Source organism: Mastomys coucha, unplaced genomic scaffold, assembly GCF_008632895.1.
Source record: "Mastomys coucha isolate ucsf_1 unplaced genomic scaffold, UCSF_Mcou_1 pScaffold21, whole genome shotgun sequence".
Classification (NCBI taxonomy): Eukaryota; Metazoa; Chordata; class Mammalia; order Rodentia; family Muridae; genus Mastomys; species Mastomys coucha.
The window spans coordinates 148491359-148513138 of record NW_022196904.1 but is presented as its reverse complement, the minus strand read 5'-3'; the positions used below and the strand labels follow the sequence as shown (position 1 = coordinate 148513138).

General features: G+C 42.2%; 1 long non-coding RNA gene across 2 annotated transcripts; it reads left to right on the top strand.

Moving 5' to 3' along the window:
* Positions 1–4: 4 nt before the first annotated feature.
* Positions 5–21431, top strand: LOC116101112. Of its 2 annotated transcripts, XR_004122782.1 has the most exons (5): positions 5–258; positions 9746–9779; positions 11274–11351; positions 19587–19815; positions 21331–21426. It is a non-coding gene; the product is annotated as an uncharacterized LOC116101112 (long non-coding RNA). The 2 variants fall into 2 exon arrangements; XR_004122783.1 differs by lacking the exon at positions 19587–19815 and having other exon boundaries at positions 21331–21431.
* The last annotated feature ends 349 nt before the right edge of the window (positions 21432–21780 follow it).

The window sequence follows — 21780 nt, the reverse complement described above, 5'->3', positions numbered from 1 at the left end:
TCAGCTTTTGCTACGTGGCCCACTGGGATTGGCTGAGCTTGGGAGTGCTTCCGCATTTGGTGACCTATCTGCTTTTGCTACATGGCCCATTGAGATTGGCTAAGCTTGAGAGTTCTTAACGGCCGAGGGTGTTGCCCTGGGGGTTAGAAGTTTGTTCAAGGTTCCTGAATAAACCACCAAAAGAAGAGCTCATGGGTCGCGTCTTTCTTGCTGGTCAAGGCAGACCCGACAGTCTGGCTCCAATGAACTCTTTCTTCTGTAAGTTGCATTCACCATGGTGTCTTATCACAGCAACAGAAAAGTAAAACAGTGACCAAGCTTGTAAGGGACTCCACAGCCCAGACTCTGACCCTAACCCTGCTGTAATTTCAATGGAACAATAAGGAAAGCTTAGCTAAGAACTATAAGTGTATTAGACATACTCATATGTATGCTTATAAGTATATAAGCATATGTGTATACTTCCAACTTACAGTGAAATACATGAAGAAAAAAAGATTACCAAAGTACAAAGCAAAATTCACACACTAAGATTGAGCTAGATTGAGTTTAGATTGGTGTGTGTGTATGGGTATGTGTGTGTATGTATGCAGGTATACTTGTCATGGCACAGGCATGGAGGGCACAGGACAACTTTTATGAAGCTGGTTCTCTCTCCCAGCTTTTTATGTGTTGTAGGGACTGAACTTACGTTGCCAGGCAAAAGAGGCAAGCACATTTATCCGCCGAGGCATCTTGCCAGCCCTAGATACTGATGTGACCAAAGTTTTCCTTTAAATAAAACTGATACACCAATATAACCCAAAAATCTCAAGCTTCTGTTCATCAGGATATCTTCAACTGATAACAATAACTTTGATTACATACCATGTAGGGCTGTGGGTAGTGGATTATTTGCAATGGAGGCTCAAGGCTCTGGGTTCCACCCCAGCACTGATTTTGGTTCCAAATAAACAACCTGCCACTCTTAGAATATTAGAAAGACTGGAGTCTGGAAAGATTAATTTCTGCTTTTAATAATTGATTTCCTATTCTACAATCCATCACTTGCTTTTTAGTGAGGCTTGCAGTTTCTTACTGAAATCTAGACACTACAACTTCACTAAAAGAAACTTCTAAATAGCCTTTTGTGTGACAGCTTGTTTGCTTGGCTGGACTTCAGGCTCTCCGTGTGCTGTTTGCTATCATGGTAGGTATTAGAAACCAAGGTTTCATGTGGCATTCTTGTTCTGTTGCCTCTGAGCCTCCCTAGAGACTGCTTAAACAGTCTCCAGAGACTTTTTAAGGAGTTCTCTAGAGTTCATGCTCAGCCATTACTCAGCTACCTAGTAGATGTGGTGGTGACCTATGGTGTTTCTGTGCTTGGGCAGTGAGCATGTATTCTGGAGCTGGGGCTTCACTAGTGCCCCTCACTCTTTTTTTGTTCTGTTTTTGCACCTCAGGTGAGACTGGAAGTGATCTAGAAATAATTTATTTCCTAGCCTGGGATTTCTACCCTGCCTTTGGTTATTGAGTTCCCAGATGAAAGACACATGCACAGCCTTTATATTTACAATAACCCTTAAACAACACAAGAGCTGGGCGGCTGCATGCCCTCCACGCTGTTAGAATCTATTTTCCTATCCATAACCCCCAGTTATTACTTACTATTTATTATGTTTCATTTGGGCTGCCCTCAGGGCCACACTCTCTTGACGATTAACCCATGGCCACTTCTTCTTCTCTTCTCCTACACCTTCTTTTTCTCAAGTCACGAAACTTAAACCCTACCTATGTATCTTTTGCCCAACTATTAGGTGTTGGCATCTTTATTCACCAATCAGAATTAACTTGAGGGCAGGGTCACAGGGGCTACATGCAGACTCTAGGTCTTGGGGCAATAGACAGTAAAAGACAAAACCTCAACATGGAAGGCTGTTGCTGTCTTTCCTCCTTCCACTTAGTTAGGCACTAGGTTCTCTTGAGGGCAGGCCTCACTCAAGAACAGAATATCCTGGACATATTGTAAAATGGCAGCTGGGTATGGACTATAGTCCCAGCACTCAAGAGGCTGAAGCAGGAGAATGGAAAGTTCAAGGTCACCCTGGATTGTACAACAAATTGTGAATGAATGAATAAATGAATGAACGAATGAATTTAAGTAAAGTGGCTCTGTCTCCTGCTGAGAGCATTTCCTTCAACCTTCACTGTGAGAACATACTAAGGTCACTGAAAGTAAAACTCAAGAACATCCTTACAGTCTTCCAAATTCATTAGTTTGTTCCACGGTGCTGAAAATGAACCCAGGGCCCTGCACATGCTACTCAGGCGGCTTCTACTGAACTACATCTCTGACACCATTAATTTACTTTTTTAACAAGAGAAATAATACACAAAATTTAATATGTGCCTCACGTATGATGATATCAGACTCAGAGAGAATGAAATTGCCTGGCCCCTCTATAGAGTTTGGGGTCCTGGGGCAAGCAGAGGTGGTCCAGCCTGAGAAAGCAGAGTCCGGTGTGTTTATCAACACAGGGCGTCTCATGGTACAGATCAAGTCTCCCAGGCAGCAGCCACCTGCTGTCATCTCTGCCTGGTCCAGACCGGTGATGTCCTCTTCCAATGGAAAGACCCCTCCACGATGTGCAGGCAGGTGACTTAATTCCACCTCTGATTATCATTCCTCAGAGCACAGGCTGTGGGATGCATTCTAAATGTGGACTCCCAAAAACAAAGACAGAGGCTGGCAAATTTGCAGGCTTGATTCCTGGGGACTTGAGTCATCTAAGACAAATGACACTCTGGACAGCTTCTTGGTAGAGGCTTCTTGGTCTTCTGTCTTCTGCTGGAAAAGCCTGAGGTCTATCTTCATCCGTTTTCTCAAATTTTAACTCAGTGATCCACAGTGAGTCTCTGGCAGCCAGACCGAAGCAGTGCATGTTTTCCTAACTGGTACCGGCTCCTCTGGACGTTTCTCTTCTTAGACACTGCTTTGTTCTTTCTAATCCCTCTGTTGTCCACTGTCCTATTCAAGTCAATGGCAGACAGAATGACTGGCTTTCTTTCTTTTTTAAAATTTATTATAAGATTTTCACATGGAGGGGTCTGATTGTTCAGGCAGCATGTGTATGGTAGAGGATTGCAAAATCGATCATCAATAGGAGGAAAGGATCTCGGCCCTGTGAAGGTTCTGAGCCCCAGTGTAGGGGAATGCCAGGGCCAGAAAGTGGGAGAGGGCGGGGTGGCAGGCATGGGGAAGGGGGAGGCAACAGGGATTTGTTTTTGTTGTTTTTGTTTGTTTCTTTGTTTTTTGGAGGGGAAACTGGGAATGGAGAAATTTGCATGTAAATAAAGAAAATATCTAAAATAAAAAAAAAAAGATATTTTCTTTATTTATATTTCAAATGATATCTCCTCTCCTTGTTACACATCCGAAAAACAAAAACAAAAAACAAACCCTGTTTCCTCCCTCCTCCCCCTGCTCACCAACCCATCCTCTCCTGCTTCCTGGCCCTGGCATTTCCTTCCACTGGGGCATAGAACCTTCCCAGGACCAAGGGCCTCTCCTCCCATTGATGATCGACTAGGCCATCCTCTGCTATCTATACATATGCTGCTGGAGCCATGACTCCCACCATGTGTGCTCTTTGGTTGATGATTTAGCTCTGAGGATACTGGTTAGTTCATATTGTTGTTCGTCCTAAGGGGCTGCAAACCCTTCAGCTCCTTGGGTCTTTTCTCTAGCTCCTTCATTGGGGACTCTGTGCTCAGTCTAATGGATGGTTGTGAGTCTCTACTTCTGTATTAGTCGGGCACTGTCAGAGCCTCTCAGGATACAGCTATATCAGGCTCCTGTCAGCCAGACCTTGCTGACATCCACAGTAATGTCTGGGTTTGATGACTGATTATGGAAAGGATTCTCAGGTGGAGCAGTCTCTGGATTGTCCTTCTTTCAGTCTCTACTCCATAGTTTGTCTCTGCAACTCTTTAGATGAGTATTTTGTTCCCCCTTCTAAGAAGGAAAGAAGCATCCACACGTTAGTCTTCCTTTTACATTTCAAATGTTATCCCCTTTTTCCTCGTTTCCCTTCCAAAAACCCCCCATCCCATCCCCCCGGCCCTAATGATTGGCTTTCACTTTGTAAGTAGTCTTCTTGTTGATGAGCACAAAATAAATTCCAAAGTCTTAGGCTATACCAGAAAGAAGGCGTCTCATTTACTTTTAATGTGACCTATATAGGTTGGATTTCAGAGACAGCCACTCACATATCCTTCTGGATTAGCCTCCTGAGTGGTAGAGAACAACTGGGTACCACCAGGCTTGAGTTAGAGAGACCAAAGGGCTGGTTAGGGACCACGCCAGCTGCCTTCATTTTTTTCTTCTGAGCCTCAGGTTCTGTTCAAGGACAGGGATAGTTATCAACCAACATAGAAATCACTGGCAATTCTTAAAGGAGCAGAATGTAGGCTGACTGACAGGAGAAGGTGATGTCCCTGTGTGGGGATCAGATAAAGGCCTGAGTAAATGTGTACTGTTGATGTGCGCATGGCCATGTCTAGGACCCCAGTACCTCAAACCCATGAGGATAGCAAAGACTTCCCTGAGCCTCAGGGGTGTGGCAAGACCTTTCCCCGGTCTGAAGATGAACGTTGACAGTGTGTATGGTTGACACTTTTATCAGCCATAGCTTTCTCCTTCTGGATGACTGTAGCCTAAGACTGCTGTTCTACAAACCCCACCCACCCACACACCAGGACTAGCTAACCATCACTTCATTCATCTGTATATAACACGTGCCGAGTTTCTGGGTTGCTATTGCGCTCCTTCAGAGTGTATGGGAAAACAGAGCCCAGCTTTTCTGTAGGTGTGTCTTTCGTTTTCTCATCACCTGTAGCCCCAGTCAGGCTAATCCCCAAACTGTGCAGGTCACGACAACCCTGTCAGTGATTCAGTGATTCCTATTCTATCTACTTTCTATTGCAGGTAATTTTGGTTTATCACTGGATAATTCATCCTACTATTTATTGTTTCTTATTCCTGGCTAGGAGAAATTTTCCAAAGAGGGGAAAAAGATGATCCTGATTTCTTTTCAAGTTTATCTGGTACTGCAAACTCAATTATTCTGAATCTTCCTGTGTAATACAAGAAATGTTTATTATTTCAGTGTCTGCATCAGGCATCAGCTGCATACCTGGCTCTGTCTCTTAGTCAGCTGAACTCAAAGCTTGGCCGAGGGTGCAGATACCTCTAGGCCTATCTTGGGGAGCGTCCATCTGTGTCCAGATTCACGCATGTGGTTTTGGCAAGCCTCCTGCTCTCTCTGACTATTCTAGATAGCAGTCCCTTGCCACACAGGATTCTCTGTGGGGATGCTCTCAATATGGAAGTTGGCATCTCTTGCCGGGATTGGGGGAGAAAGAACAAAGAAGAGAAAAGTCACCATTGCTTCGTAAGCTAATTTTGGAAGTGGCATTTTAGCACATTTGCTTGGTTCTGTTTGCTAGAATGAGTCACTAAGTCCAGCCCACACTCAGGAAAGAAATACACAAGGACTTGAATGCCAAGAGGCAGAGACCATTCAGATTCTCATTAAGGTTGCCAATCATAGGTTGGTAATTAGTGCTTCTTAGCCCACAACAAAGATTCCAGGTATCGGTTATGAAACTACCAGTTATGAAGCTCTTGTATGGGAGGTAGGTTTAGCTGGATATCCTGAAGAGGAAGAAAGGTAGAGTCTGGAGACAGTGGTAATGAGTTGAGAGGTGATGCCCCGAGATAGTAGTGGCTCCAGGGAATCCAGGAAACCCACAGGCATTGGTTTCCTAAGTGGAAGCGCCCTCCAGGGCAGCAGGATTTCTGGTGAAATAGGTTTGCAGGCTTGCTTGGGGCTGTTACACATCTAACACTGTAGCATCTGGAGATGTCTAGAATTGTGAGCTCTCTCTTTTTTTCCCATTTATTTATAAGATATTTTCTTTATTTACATTTCAAATGTTATCCCCTTTCCTCTTTTCCCCTCTGAAGACCCCCTATCCCATTTATCCTCCCCCTCCCCCTGCTCACCAACCCACCCACTCCCGCTTCCTGGCCCTGGCATTCCTCTGCACTGGGGCATAGATCCTTCACAGGACCAAGGGCCTCTCCTCCCATCGATGACCTACAAGGCCATCTTCTGCTATATATGCAGCTAGAGCCATGAGTCCCACCATGTGTACTCTTTGGTTGGTGGTTTAGTCCCCGGGAGCTCCGAGGTTACTAGTTAGTTCATATTGTTGTTTGTCCTATGGGGCTGCAAGACCTCTTCAGCTCCTTGGGTCCTTTCTTTAGCTCCTCCACTGGGGACCCCGTGCTCAGTCCAATAGATGGCTGTGAGCCTCCACCTCTGTGTTTGTCAGGCACTAGTAGGGCCTCTCAGGAGACAGCAATAACAGGCTTCTGTCAGAAAGCACTTGTTGGCATCCACAATAGTGTCTGGGTTTGGTGGCAGTATATGGGATGGATCCACAGGTGGGGCAGTCTCTGGATGGCTATTCCTTCAGTCTCTGCTCCACACTTGGCCTCTGTAACTCCTCCCATGGGTATTTTGTTCTCCCTTTTAAAAAGGATAGAAGTATCCACACTTGGGTCTTCCTTCTTCTTGATTTTCATGTGGTTTGTGAATTATATTTTGGGTATTCCAAGCTTCTGGGCTAATATCCACTTATCAATAAGTGTATACCATATGTGTTCTTTTGTGATTGGATTACCTCACTCAGGATGATATTTTCTAGTTCCATCCATTTGCCTATGAATTTCATGAATTCATTGTTTTTAATAGCTGAGTAGTATTCCATTTTGTAAATGTACCACATTGTCTGTATCCATTCCTCTATTGTGGGACATTAGGGTTCTTTCCAGCTTCTGGCTATTTTAAATAATGCTGCTATGAACACAGTGGAGCATGTGTCCTTATTACAAGTTGGAGCATCTTCTGGGTATATGCCCAGGAGTGGTACAGCAGGGTCCTCAAGTAGTACTATGTCCAATTTCCTGAGGAACCACCAAACTGATTTCCAGAGTGGTTGTACCAGCTTGTAGTCCCACCAGCAATGGAGGAGTATTCTTCTTTCTCTACAACCTCCCCAGCATCTGCTTTCACCCGAGTTTTTGATCTTAGGCATTCTGACTGGTGTGAGGTAGAATATCAGGGTGGTTTTGATTTGCATTTCCCTGATGACTAAAAATGTTGAACATTTCTTTAGGTGCTTCTCAGCCATTTGGTATTCCTCAGTTGAGCATTCTTTGTTTTTATAGCTCTGTACCCCATTTTTAATAGGGTTATTTGGTTCTCTGAAGTCTAACTTCCTGAGTTCATTGTATATATTGGTTATTAGACCTCTATTGGATGTAGGATTGGTAAAAATCTTTTCCCAATCTGTTGGTTGCCACTTTGTCCTATTGACAGTGTCCTTTGCCTTACAGAAGCTTTGCAATTTTTGTTTGTTTGTTTTTGGTTTTGTTTTTGTTTTTTGAGATAGGGTTTCTCTGTGTAGTCCTGGCTGTCCTGGAGCTCACTCTGTAGACCAGGCTGGCCTGGAGCTCAGAAATTTGCCTGCCTCTGCCTCCCAAGTGCTGGGATTAAAGGCATGCACCACCACTGTCCAGCCAAAGCTTTGCAATTTTTTGAGGTCCCATTTGTCAATTCTTGATCTTAGAGCATAAGCTATTGGTGTTCTGTTCAGGAAATTTGCCCCTGTGCCCATGTGCTCAAGGCTCTTCCCTACTTTCTTTTCTATTAGTTTCAGTGTATCTGGTTTGATGTGGAGGTTCCTGATCCACTTGGACTTGAGCTTTATACAAGGAGATAGGAATGGATCAATTTTCATTCTTCTGCATGCTAACCACCAGTTGAGCCAGCACCATTTGTTGAAATTGCAGTCTTTTTTTCCACTGGATATTTTTAGCTCCTTTGTCAAAGATCAAATGACCATGGCTGTTTGGGTTCATTTCTGGGTCTTCAATTCTATTCCATTGATCTACCTGCCCATCACTATACCAATATCATGCAGTTTTTATCATAATTGCTCTGTAGTACAACTTGAGGTCAGGGATGGTGATTCCACTAGAATTTCTTTTATTGTTGAGAATGTTTTTGCTATCCTAGATTTTTTTTTCTTTTTGTTATTCTAGATGAATTTGCAAATTGCTCTTTCTAACTCTGTGAAGAATTGAGTTAGTATTTTGATGGGGATTGCAGTGAATCTGTAGATTGCTTTCATCAAGATGGCCATTTTTACCATATTAATCCTGCCAATTCATGAGCATGGGAGATCTTTCCATCTTGTGAGATCTTCTTCAGTTTCTTTCTTCAGAGACTTGAAGTTCTTGTAATACAAATCTTTCACTTACTTAGTTAGAGTCACACCAAGGTATTTTATATTATTTGTGACTATTGTGAAGGGTGTTGTTTCCTTAATTTCTTTCTCAGCCTGTTTATCCTTTGTGTAGAGGAAGGCCACTGATTTGCTTGAGTTAATTTTATATCCAGCTACTTTTATGAAGTTGTTTATCAGGTTTAGGAGTTTTCTGGTGGAATTTTGAGGTCCCTTAAGTATACAATCATATCATCTGCAAATAGTGATATTTGGACTTCTTCCTTTCCAATTCGTATCCCTTTGATCTCCTTTTGTTGTCTAGTTGCTTTGTCTAGGACTTTGAGTACAGTATTGAATAGGTGGGGGAGAGAGTGGGCAGCCTTGTTTAGTCCCTGATTTTAGTGGAATTGCTTCAAGGTTCTCTCTATTTAGATTGATGTTGGCTACTGATTTGCTGTATATTGCTTTTACTATGTTTAGGTATGGGCCTTGAGTTCCTGATATTTCCAAGACTTTTATCATGAAGGGGTGTTGGATTTTGTCAAATGCTTTCTCAGCATCTAATAAAGTGATCCTATGTTTTTTTCTTTGATTTTGTTTATATTTGGATTGCATTGATGGATATCTGTATATTGAACCATTCCATGATGGATGATCATTTTGATGTGTTCTTGGATTTGATTTATGAGAATTTTATTGAGTACTTTTGCATCAATATTCATAAGGGAAATTGGTCTGACATTTTCTTTCTTTGTTGGGTCTTTGTGTAGTTTAGGTAAAGAGTAATTGTGGCTTCATAGAATGAATTGGGTAGACTACCTTCTGTTTCTATTTTGTGGAATAGTTTGAGGGGTACTGGTATTAGGTCTTCTTTGAAGGTCTGATAGAACTCTGTACTAAACCCATCTGGTCCTGGGCTTTTTTGGTTGGGAGACTATTAATGACTGTTTCTATTTCTTTAGGGGATATAGGACTGTTTAGATCATTTATCTGATCCTGATTTAACTTTGTATAGAAAATTGTACATTCCACCCAAGGAGCTGAAGGGCTTACAGCCCCTTAGGATGAACAACAATATGAACTAACTAGTACCCTCAGAGCTCCCAGGGACTAAACCACCAACCAAAGAATACACATGATGGGACTAATGACTCCAGGAGCATATGTATAGTAGAAGATGGCCTAGTTGGTCATCAAGGGCAGGAGAGGCCCTTGGCCCTGTGAAGGTTCTATGCCCCAGTGGAGGGAAATGCCAGGGCCAGGAAGCAGGAGAGGGTGGATTGGTGAGCTGGGGTAAAGTGGAGGGAACAGGGTTTTGGTTTATTTTTTGTTTTTGTTTTTGTTATTTTTGCTTTTGTTTTTGTTTTTTTCTTTTTCTTTTCTTTACTTTTTCTTTCTTTTTTTTCAGAGGGGAAACTGGGAAAGGAGATATCATATGACATGTAAGTAAAGAAAATATCTAATAAAAAAAAGAAAAGAAGAAAATTGTCCATTTCATCCAGATTTTCTAGTTTTGTTGAGTATAGGCTTTTGTAGAAGGATCTCATGATTTTTTGAATTTCCTCGGTTTCTGTTATGTCTCCCTTTTCATTTCTGATTTAGTTAATTAGGATACTGTCTCTGTGACCTCTAGTTAGTCTGGCTAAGGGTTTATCTATTTTGTTGATTTTCTCAAAGAACCACATCCTGGTTTGGTTAATTCTTTGTATAGTTCTTTTTGTTTCTATTTGGTTGATTTCAGCCCTGAGTTTGATTATTTCCTGCCTTCGACTCCTCTTCGGTGAATTTGCTCCTTTTGGTTCTAGAGCTTTCAGATGTACTGTCAGATTGTTGGTATATGCTCTCTCCAGTTTCTTTCTGGAGGCACTCAGAGCTATGAGTTTTCCTCTTAGGACTGTTTTTCATTGTGTCCCATAAGTTTAGGTATGTTGTGGCTTCATTTTCATTAAACTCTAAAAAGTTTTTAATTTCTTTCTTCATTTCTTCCTTGACCAAGTTATTATTGAGTAGAGTGTTGTTCAGCTTCTTTGTGTATGTTTATGTGGGCTTTTTATGTCTATGTTGTTATTGTTTGTGTTATTGTTTATATTGTTATTGAAGGCCAGCCTTAGTCCATAGTGATCTGATAGGATGCATGGGATTATTTCAATCTTCTTGTATCTGTTGAGGCTTGTTTTGTGACCAATTATATGGTCAATTTTGGAGAAGGTACCATGAGGTACTGAGAAGAAGGTATATTCTTTTGTTTTAGGATAAAATGCTCTATAGATATTTGTTAAATCCATTTGGTTTGTAACTTCTGTTAGTTTTATTGTTTTTATGTTTATTTTCTGTTTTCATGATCTGTCCATTGCTGAGAGTGGGGTGTTGAAGTCTTCCACTATTATTGTGTGCAGTGTGATGTGTGCTTTGAGCTTTAGAAAAGTTTCTTTTATGAATGTGGGTGCCCTTGCATTAGGAGTATGGATGTTCAGAATAGAGTTCTACCATCTTTACTCCTGATCTGAGACTGATCTTCAGTCTGTTGTGTATGGGTCCCCCCAGGAGAGACCTGTTCTTCCCAGGACTGCTTTCACTCCCCAGCTTGGAGGTGAGATAGTTACTTTCTCTCCAACAACTGTCTGGATCAGGGTGTGGAGGAACACACAAGGCCCAAGAATTTGCTATATAGCCAGAGATGACCTGGACTTCTACATCCACTTCTCTCCCTCTATCTTATGAGGTCTTGAATTAAACAAGATATATTGGATTCAGAAAAATTATGCATTTCTGTCTTGGCATTGTTAATATTTATTATTTTTGTGTAGGAAAAAAATGCAAGCATACTGTGGCAAGCCTACCTGGCACTCTGAACTTTTAAGTAGGAAGCATGGTGTACCATGCTCCTGAAGTCTGAACACTCTCTACATCTCTTTTCATGTGCTTCTTCCATATAGAGACCCTGGTGGTATGAGCGCTCACTGTCCAACCTGAGGTAATGAACCAACCAATCAGAGCTGATAGGCTTTCACTGGGTAAGTGATTGATCACATACTGCAAAGCAGATGCTGTTCCCTGAAGCCATCTCTGGAGTGTTTCAGTCCTTTATCAACCCATGGCATTGTGGTCCTATGGAGGAACATCCCAGTAACAATGGCACTTATGAAGTGATTATAAGTTAAATTTTTATCAGATTTATTTATTTTTGTATGTGTAGGAGCATGCTCATGTGTAAGGAGGTTGGAGAACAAATTGCAAGAATTGGTTCTCTTCTTTCATCACATGGGTTTCAGGGGTAAAATTCAGGTCATCAAGCTTGGCCCAAGAACCTCCACCTGCTGAGTTATCTTACCAGCCTCTATAACTCTTTATAAATAGGCATTGCTCATGCTTCCTGTAGGAGAACCTGTAGCTAGGAGGAGTGAAGCATGCTTGTTGGACTAGTGTCAAAAAGAAACAGAAGCGGGATTGCCTCATGCTGCTAGAATCCTTTGGATTCTGTTTGATCAGCTTAAATATAAAACAAAAAGAACACATGAAATGTGATGGAGAAGTCAAGATGTAGGTTGCAGTCAAGCTGCATGGGCAATTCAGGATTCAGTTGTTTGTTTCTGTTCTTGTATGTCAATGCTTCCTCATGGTCAGGCTTCTAGAGAGAGGTGGTAGGATTATCTTTGAGCAAGTTGAGACCTAAAACCTTCCAGAGGTAAGTCACCCTAGAAACCACCATAAAAGTCTCCTGGATATTCCTTTAGACATGTTCCAGTTGGATGACTATCCAATTAATTAATTTTGAGGCAGATTTCACTATGTAGCCCTGGCTAGCCTGAAATTCACTATGTACACCAGGCTGGCCTCAAGTTCACAAGTATCTGCTCGACTCTGCCTCTTGAGTTCTGGAATTAAAGGTGTATGTCAACCATCTTTGAATCTATTATCAGTGAATGGAATGGCGAGTTTGACCATGCCTAAGACAGATTTCCATTTGAACAATAAAAGTGTTGTACTCCCTCCCTTCATTCTGGAATACCAACTCATTCTGGAATACCACAATGGTAATTTCCCTAGAAATGAGTAAAGATCATTACAGATCCAACCAATTCCTACTAAAAGAAATAAAAACAGACACACAGTATCTATCTTCTGAAAGCTTATGGTTTTAAATGTGGCAAACATTTTAAACAACTTGCCTTCTAGGTTAGTAGGGCTTTTGCAAAAGGCTTCTCCAATCCTTGGCCAGCTGTCCTGGCAGATATTATGTGGGACACAGATGAGCCATTTCTCTCATGTCTTGCCTAAATTGCAGCCTAGCAGACACAAGTGAATGATTGGGGTTGTCCCAAGCCACTGAGATTTAGGGCCATGAGGAGGGAATGGCCCAGGGGTGTGAGTTAGCATTCTGCAGAGGAGCAGAACTGATAGAGTGAACATGAGTACAATCAGGAATGACAAGAGTGGCTTCCAGAATGAAGCTGGATGGTACAACATGGCTGTCTGCAGGCTGACAAAGCCAAGGACCCAGAAGGCTGCTCAGACTGTGACCCTGGATGCCTTAGCCATCCCAATGTGGCACCAAAGGCCTGGAGGTCGCTAGAAAGCTTCTAATCTTTAGTCTACATTGAAAAGCCCAAGACTCTGAGATGCCAAATCTTTCAAGTGCAGACTCCATTTTAGAGAACCCGACCTAAGTTTGTACTCAGGTAAATTAACAGGATGGTCCCTAGCATTAGTTTCCAAGTTGCCCCGCCCCCACCACCCTCAACAAAACCCAAGCCTGGCTCCAGTCTCCAGGTTACACCTTCAACAAGATCAGTGTCTCCAGGTTATTCCTCCAACAAAACTGCACCATAAGGTTACAAGCCCAGCCCCTGCCTAACGACCACCAATATAGGAGGGAGCAGAAGTTAAGTTTATGACTTCCAGCACCAGCCAATTATGTTAAAGGCCACAATAGCTTTCCAATTAGATGCTTGCACATGTACTCCCTGCTTGCTGTTTACTATAAAACCCTGCACTGATAGACATTTGGGGCTCCCCCATCACCAAAACCATCCTGTGTGATGGAGGTGCATTGGGGGCGGGGTGGTGGTGAAGTAGGCTAACTCAAATAGAAATAAAGGCCTTGCTGTGAGTTGCATCAGAACAGCTCCTATCTGTTTTTTGGGGATCACTAACATTTCCCTGGCACAACAACTCTAGGTTCCAATGGGAGTGAAGGATGGCCACAGGTGTAGCAGCTGCAGATTAGATTCCTTTACCATCAGGAAGTGAAGGCAGACAGGAAAAGCACCCCTGCTCTCCCCTCAGACCACCAGAAGGGGAAAGGCTTCCCCACCTCATCTAATCCTCCCTGAAAATTCCCTCAAAGATCCACCCAGAAACATTTTTCTCAGTTGATTCCAGATTCAATCAGTCAAATTGACAACCATAACTAACCATCACACACGGGGTTTTGAATTTTTAAATAACAAATGCATTTTAAAAATTAAAATTCTGTGCCTAATTTGGAAGGAAAATTAAAAATGTAAACATAGTAAGGACTTCTATTTAGGTTTCTGTCACTTAACTCCTAAGTCCCTGAGTCTTCTGGTGGTCCCTGTCATCTTCCTCCTGACAATTACAACAGCAACTCTAGGTCTCTCAGATCAGAGTACACAGACAGGACAGGAGCCAGAGGGAAAGTGGAAGCCAGGCCTGGATTATAAAGATGGCTGATATTAGCAACTGCTCAGTTTACTGGTTATTTCTCTCTTGCCAGGTCAGTAAATCTTTACTGCTGTAGCTCTCTTCAGCAATTAGACCAACAGCCTGACCCTGAACGCACGTAGTTTGGAGACAATCTCTTCCTGAATTATGTCTTTTTGTATGATTTACCTGCTCCTACATCCATCCTGAAGATGGGGTTAGGGATGATACTATTTTCTCTTGAGAGCTCATAGACCATTTCTGTACTCCCAGGAAGTACTTGGCAAGGTCAGCACTCCCTGTGTAGTTAGGGAGAGCTGTTCTTTCTGAGGGCTAATCTTCAATGACTACCACATTCCCTAATGGACTCAAACAAACTTCCTGTTATTTTATTCTACTTTTTAAGATTTATTTTAAAGGCTCCCAAGGAGGCCAAAAAACTGCATTGGATCTCTCAAAGCTGGATTTCCAGGCACTGTGAGCTGTCTGAGGTGAGTTCTGGGAGCAGAACTCAGGTCCTCTGCTAGGGCGACGAGCACTTGCTCACAAGTGTTGGCCCTCTCTGCAGTCTCCTCCTGTTCCATGATCCAAGGCAGAAGTGGATAACAGTGGCAACTAGAGAAAAAGTGAACAGAAAACTGATAGCACAGGCGCTAAGAACAACAATCAATAAATGGGACCCCAGGAAACTGAAAATCTGTAAGGCAAAGGACACCGTCAATAGAACAAAACAGAAGCCTAAGAATTGGAAAAGGTTTTCACAAACTCCACAGCTGACAGAGGGCTAGTATGCAAAATATGTAAATAACTCAAGAATCTAGACATCAGCAAACTAAAAAATCCAATTAGAAAACGGGATACAGATCTAAACTGAGAATTTTCAACAGAGGAATCTCAAATGGCCAAGACACAGTGAAAGAAATGTTCAACACCCTTAGGCATCAGGGAAATGTGAATCAAAACGACTTTGAGATTCTATCTTATACTGGTGCCATGGCTAAGATAAAAAGACACAAACAACAGCACATGCTGGCAAGAATGTAGAGCAAGGGGAACACTCCTCCATTGCTGGCAGGAGTGCAAATTTGTACAACAACTATGAAAATCAAGATGGCAGATCCTTAGACTCAGCTCTACCATTCCTGGATATATACCCAAAGGATGCTCCATCCAATTACAAGAACATTTGCTCAACTATGTTCATAACAGCTTTCTTCATAATAGCCAGAAACAACCTAGATGTCTCTAAACCAAAGAATGGATAAGGAAAATGTGGTACATTTACATAAATGGAGTATGACTCAGCTGTTAAAAAATAATGACATGAAATTTTCATGCAAATGGATGGAACTAGAAAATATCATCCCTAGTGGGGTAACCCAGACTGAGCTTTATTTGCACTCACTTATAAGTAAATATTAGCTTGTCATGCTACAGTCCCTGGACCTGGAGAAGCTAAGTAATAAGGAGGGCTTAAAGGGGGGTTCAAATATGTCTCTTGGATGAGGAAATAGATTTTGTGGATGGACTAGGGGCAAGTGGGGATAGGAACAGGAAAGGTAGAGGGAGGAGGAGAAAACATTAGGAGAAAGCACTGGGATTGGGGGACATATGGGAGTGATATGGAAACCTTGTGAGTGCAGTGGAAACTCCATGGAATCTCCCAGATTAAGCTTAGCAAAGACTCCTCGTAATGGGGCACATGGAGCTTCAACTGGGCACCTGGGTACCTTCTGTAACCAGGCAAGGCCTCAAGTGGAGGGATTGAAACACCAATCCAGCCACAAAAGATCCCACCTACAGTTTGTCCTGCCTGAAGAGTGTGCTGGGACAGGAGTCTAGCAGAATTGTCATCAAAGAGACCACAACCGATGGGAGCAGATGCAGAGCCCCATGACCAAACATTAGGTGGACCTCAGGGAATCCGGCAGATAGCACGAGGAAGGAACGAAGGAACTAGAGGGGTCAGAAACACACCACGAGAACAGAATCAACTAAGTAGGACTCATGGGGACTTACAGAGATCAGGGAGCCAGTAGGAGTCCGACCTAATTGTCTGCATATATGTTATGGCTGAGTAGCTTGATGTTCTTGTTGGAATCTTAACAATGGGAACAGGGGCTAACTCCTTTGCCTACCTGTGAGGCCTTTTCCCCTTAATGAATTGTCTTGCCCAGCCTTGATGTAATGGTATGTGCCTGGTCTTAGTGTAGCTTGTTATGTCCTATTTGGTTGATATCTTTGAGAGGCCTGCTCTTTTCTGAGGGTAGGCACAGCAGAGATGGATCTGAGGAAAGGGAAGGTGGTGAGGAGAGACTGGGAGGGGGATTGAAGGGAAAACTTTGATCTGGATATATTATTTTTTTAAAGATTTATTTATTTATTATATGTAAGTACACTGTAGCTGTCTTCAGACATTCCAGAAGAGGGCATCAGATCTCATTACAGATGGTTTTGAGCCACCATGTGGTTGCTGGGATTTGAACTCAGGACCTTCGGAAGAGCAGTCAACACTCTTAACCAATGAGCCATCTCTCTAGTTGCGATATGGTTATAATATATGAGAAAAGAATGAAAAAATAAAGAGAAGAAAAAGTGGGGCAGATAGCTTTTTGAGGTGGAAGTGCTTTCTATTACAGCATGACCAATTCCGGCTTACCCTCTCAGGCCTTGGGGCAATGGTTGAGCCAAGGACAAGAAGGTTTTAGTTAGAAGTGTTGTGGGTGGCTATGACTCAAAGAAACACACCTGGCTGAGCTCAGTGCACTACTACCTAGAGCTGTATATCCAAGAACCAGGAATCCTCCAGTGAGTTTCCAGCTGAGAACCTGGCTTGGTTTAGTATTCCCTGGCACAGGGAAGGTAATGAGGAACTCCGTAGGGATTTGTGGCCTGGGATCCCTGCATGGCAAGTCCTTGAAAAATTTCAGATGTCAAACTGAAAAATTACAAGCCAGTAAATAACAGTAATGGCTAGCTCATCTGAAAAATGAATAAAACATCATAGCTAAACCCACAAGAGAAGAAACATAGAAGATGCTTGTTTATTTTTTGAGAAATGCAAATAGAAAGAAAAATATTTTCCTCTACCAGATGATCAAGATTAAAAGACATTCAAAGCCCAATGTTGGTGAGAGCATTGGTGGAGAGCCTTTTTGTGGCCAGACTCTAGCTGGGTTCCCTGCACCATCTTCTCAACCTGGTTTTGGCTTCGGCCTCTAAATCCCTGGCCTGGCAGCATAGATGAGACTTAAACAAACACCAACCTAGCTTCTAGGAGCTCAAGGCTGTGTCCTCAGGATGACCTCAGCCCCATCACTGTGGCCGCCTGGGAAGTTCAGCCCCTGAAAAGAACGCTGTTATTTAAGCTAGCACGGGCCCCTGACCACCCACTCAAACTGCACTGATTAACAAGTGCTCACAGTTGTGAATCTGCTTCTCTTCCTCACAGCTCGAGATAATCTTTTGTGTGCTTCTAGGAAATCATCTGAAAGATTTCAACACTGGGAAAGATGTTCACAACACAAGATGTCCATACTGTCTCTCTATAGGTGGGATAGATAGGAATATAAGTGTGCGTTTCAAAGGAATCCATCTAGAAAGGTTTTCTCTCAGCTGAAGGGTGGGCTGCATGACTATTACCCTCATTTTTGGCATCCTGCATTTATTGGTAATAAGCATCTGTCTTTCCTCTAAGAGGAAAAGGATACAAGGATGTCTTATTTTTATGCTGAGAAAATGGATTACAAGAGGAGCCCAGAGACACTCAGCTGGGCACAGGGCCCCGGGCTTGGTTGTGGCTTCAGTGGTCTTTCTACCCAGCTCTGATACTGAGCTGTCACAGTAACGTCAGCTTCTGACTGTGCATTCAAGTGATAACACAAGAGGGATTTGTGCTATTTTGCCTTCTTTCTCCTTTTCTATATTTTTCAACTAAACCTGCATCATGCTGACAAAGAACCAATACTATTAAAATGTATTTGTTATTTTTATAAGAAAATTCTGGATAGCCAGTCTAGATTTTATCATTTAAAAAGTTACACATGTATTTATTTTACACGTACTTGTTCATTTAGTTTGCATGTATGTGTGCATGCCATGGTGTGTGTGTATGGAGGGGCGGGGGGGCCTCAAAAGATAACTTGGAACAATTGATTCTCTCCTTCTATGATATGCATCCTTGGGATCAAATCCAGATGGCCAGGATTGGTAGCAAGTGCCTTTACCAGCTGAGACCTCTCAACAGTCCTAGTATATATAGTTTTTTGAAAATCACTTTTATGGTAAGAAAGTAATTTTGAACATCAAACATTCAAGTACCTCTTATCATTGAAGCCGTGGAGGAATCCTTTCTCCATTAAGTTTTACTAGCTGTAAAGTTATTTATGAATCTAAGAGTATTGTGTTGCTCCAATGTAAGGAGGCCTGGCATTCTTGCTGGGGCCACTGGCAGGAGGTAAACCTTTCAAGTAACTTTCCAAGCAGATGAGCTCCAAAGCCTGAGCTTTGTGAGTTTGCATTAACCATCATAGGTGACAATGCTTCAGAATAAAGCTATCCACAGAAATGAGTCAAACTGACAGCAGCGAGAAACCACGTTTCAGTCCTGGGCTTTCATTAGAATGAGAAGAAGTTTGATTTGATCCAATTTAACTTTTGCTTGAGTTTCTGCTACTTACTTCCACTTCCTTGAGGATATTTACTAAATGCATGACCTTGGACATTTCCCATGACTCCTTAGCCTGATGGCACATTTCCTGTCCATGACCCCTATGACCCTGGGCTTGATCCCTGACTAGAGAGAGAAGTGGAGTAAACATTATGTTGTATATAATATGTGCTAAAGACCAGGCTGTTGGAAAGCATTTGTTTATGGAGAGTGCCTGTGACTACACTGCTTATTTTATTTGCTGGGGGCATTTGTATCAGTCATGTTTTTAGGGTTATTAGGTAAAGATGTGTTCTTGACTGGGTACCAAAGGTCTAACCAGCTGGGAGAGTATCTGTGGGATGGAGCTGGGGACGAAAAATATGAACTCATGAAAAATGTGAATTCATGGGTTTCAATACTTGTAGATGTGTGTGTGTGTGTATGTGTGTGTATGTGTGTGTGTGTGTGTATGTGTGTGTGTGTGTGTGTGTGTGTGTGTGTGTTTTATCTAGCTCTGTGTACTGATAGTCCTGGGCACAGTGATTTCCTGCCTAGTAGAGAACACAGGTAACTAGAGCTCTGGAAAAAAATTTTGGGAAATTCCCAGGCTGGGCTATAGATACTAGCAGTCACATTTGGAATATCTTGTGCCAGAGTAGAGAATTGTTCTAAGACTCATGAGGACTTATCAATGCACATGGAAGCCAGACGGAGGGAGCCAGATTACAGGGAACAATTTGAGAACCAAAACAAATAGTCCCACTAACAGAGAGTCTATTGAATAAAGTAAGATTTTTCAAGTTCATACCAACAGAACTACATGTCAATTAAAAGTTTGATGAGCAACCAGGCTATGTATGCATATTCAGATCTTCATAACAACTAAGTTCTCATTAACTATAAGGGACAGAAAAAGTTTGTTTTTTTTTTCCAGTAAGAAACCTTCATCAACATTGCCATAATTAAGTATTCGAAGTGAGCATCTGTAGGGAGCAGCTAGAAAATCATCAGTCAGTTCTGACATACTGTTGCCAAAGACAAGTAACCTGAATCGCATAGCTACAATCACGCTGAGGGACCCCAAATGGAACGACTGTCACATTCACAAATGTCAGGGCTGCAGAAGTCACGGAAAGCCAAAGAATCACATCAGGCGGAAGGAGGTGAAAGAGGCATAATGACTAAGTATAAATGTGGTCTGGAGTATATCTTTTTTCTATAAAGGACACTTATTGAGACAATGGGTGAAACTTGAACTACACAGGGATCAAACAGCATCATGTTGCAATATTTTCTTTGCAGGTAGAATACACTGGAGACTGGTCAACAGTGAGGAACTCTGAAGATGACACACTCATAAATGTCTTTTTCCCTCTCCTTCTCTACCGCTCCCCTCTTTATTCTCTATTGCAGGGCTTGGAAACTGGGGCCTATGAAGTGTCACATGTCCTGAGTTATAGCTCCATCCTTGTCCTTGCAAAAATAAAAATGAAGGGGCTAGAGAGATGGCTTAGCAGTTAAGAGCACTAGTTACTTTTCCAGAGGACTAGAGTTTGGTTCAAGCATCCATATTAGCTGGCTGACAACTGCCTGTGGATCTAGCTTCTGAGGATCTGACACCTCTGGCTTTCTCTGGCATGTGTATTCATACCCACATGCAAACATAGCCACCTACACATAATTAAAAATAATTAAACATAAAAAGTGTAAAAATAACAGTTAAACAAACAAGCAAGCAAAAATCTAAAACCAAGAAGCAAATGGGACAGAAATAAGAATTTGGAAGGAGGATGGCAGGGGCTGCAGTAGTGTGGCTGACTTAGTTAGTTTCCTATTGCTGTGATAAAACACCATAACCAAAAGAAAGGTGGGAGAAGGGGTTTATTTTATTTTCACTTCCACATCACAGTTTGTCCATGAAGGAAGTGAGACGGAAACTCAAGGCAGGAACCTGGAGGCAGGAACAGAAGTAGAGGCCATGGAGGGGTGCTGCTTACTGGCTTGCTCATCATGGCTTGCTCAACCTGCTTTTTTATACACCCAGGATCACCAGTCCAGGGGTGTCACCCCCTAGAGCTAGAAATGACCAGTTATGAAATTGTACCACACATTTACCCACAAGCCAATCTGGTGGGACAGTTTCTCAAATGAAGTTCCCCCTTCTCAAGTGACTACAGCATAAGTCAAGTTGATATAAAACTCACCGTTACAATGGCTACCATGGTTAAAGAGACCTGCTTGTTGTTTGATGGCATCAACGGTGGGCTTGGAGATGTGCAGCCTATCACAGAAAAGCTAGGACAGTGGGGAGGTGAAAGAAAGAATATTTTTTTTAATGCTTTATCTGTATTAAGCCCTAACTGGGACATTTAATTCCAATTTAACCATTATTTAAATGTTAAGGATGAAACTTTGATCCATGTTGTAAAAAATGGACACAATGCTTTCAGAGGTTAAGCAACTTGTTCTAAGCAATACAAGCTAGCAAGTGGAATCAAAATTTAAATGCCAGGGTGTGTGATCTCAAAGACAGGAAGAGGACAGAGAAATGGTACCATCAAGCTAATAAAGACAGCTTAACCTTTGCTCCCAGACACTGAGAGGGAAAATGATTGTTTGCTGTCCAGATTGAGACCAGGGTATGAATAATCTGAAGAAATGTGTCTGTTGAATTCCAGGGGAAACAGAAGAAGTAACAGAAAAAAAGATGGAGAAATACCTTCACTCACAAGTGAGAGGGAGCAAGAGTCCAAGGAGTTTGCAGAGGGCTTGGGGTATGACAACTAGACTTTTAGAATACCTTTAAACAATCCCCACTTCTGGGTTTGTGTATCTTGTGTGACACTCTGCCATTGAGTGGGTTGGGTGTATGGCCTTGCTTGTGATAAGGTAATAAAACAACTTTGAAATTATCACTTTTGTAATGGATGTCATTACCAAAGAGGAAGAGGAAGAGGAGGAAGAAAGGAGGGAAGGAAGGAAAAGAAAGAAGGAAGGAAAGAAAAGAAGAACAAAAGGAAGAAAGACATAAGAAAGAAAAGCACCTTCCATCTTGCTAGCCTCTACTCTTGGCTATCTCTCCCTCTTAACAGGTATGTTAGACAGGTCAACAAGCAAAGATCTGAGGG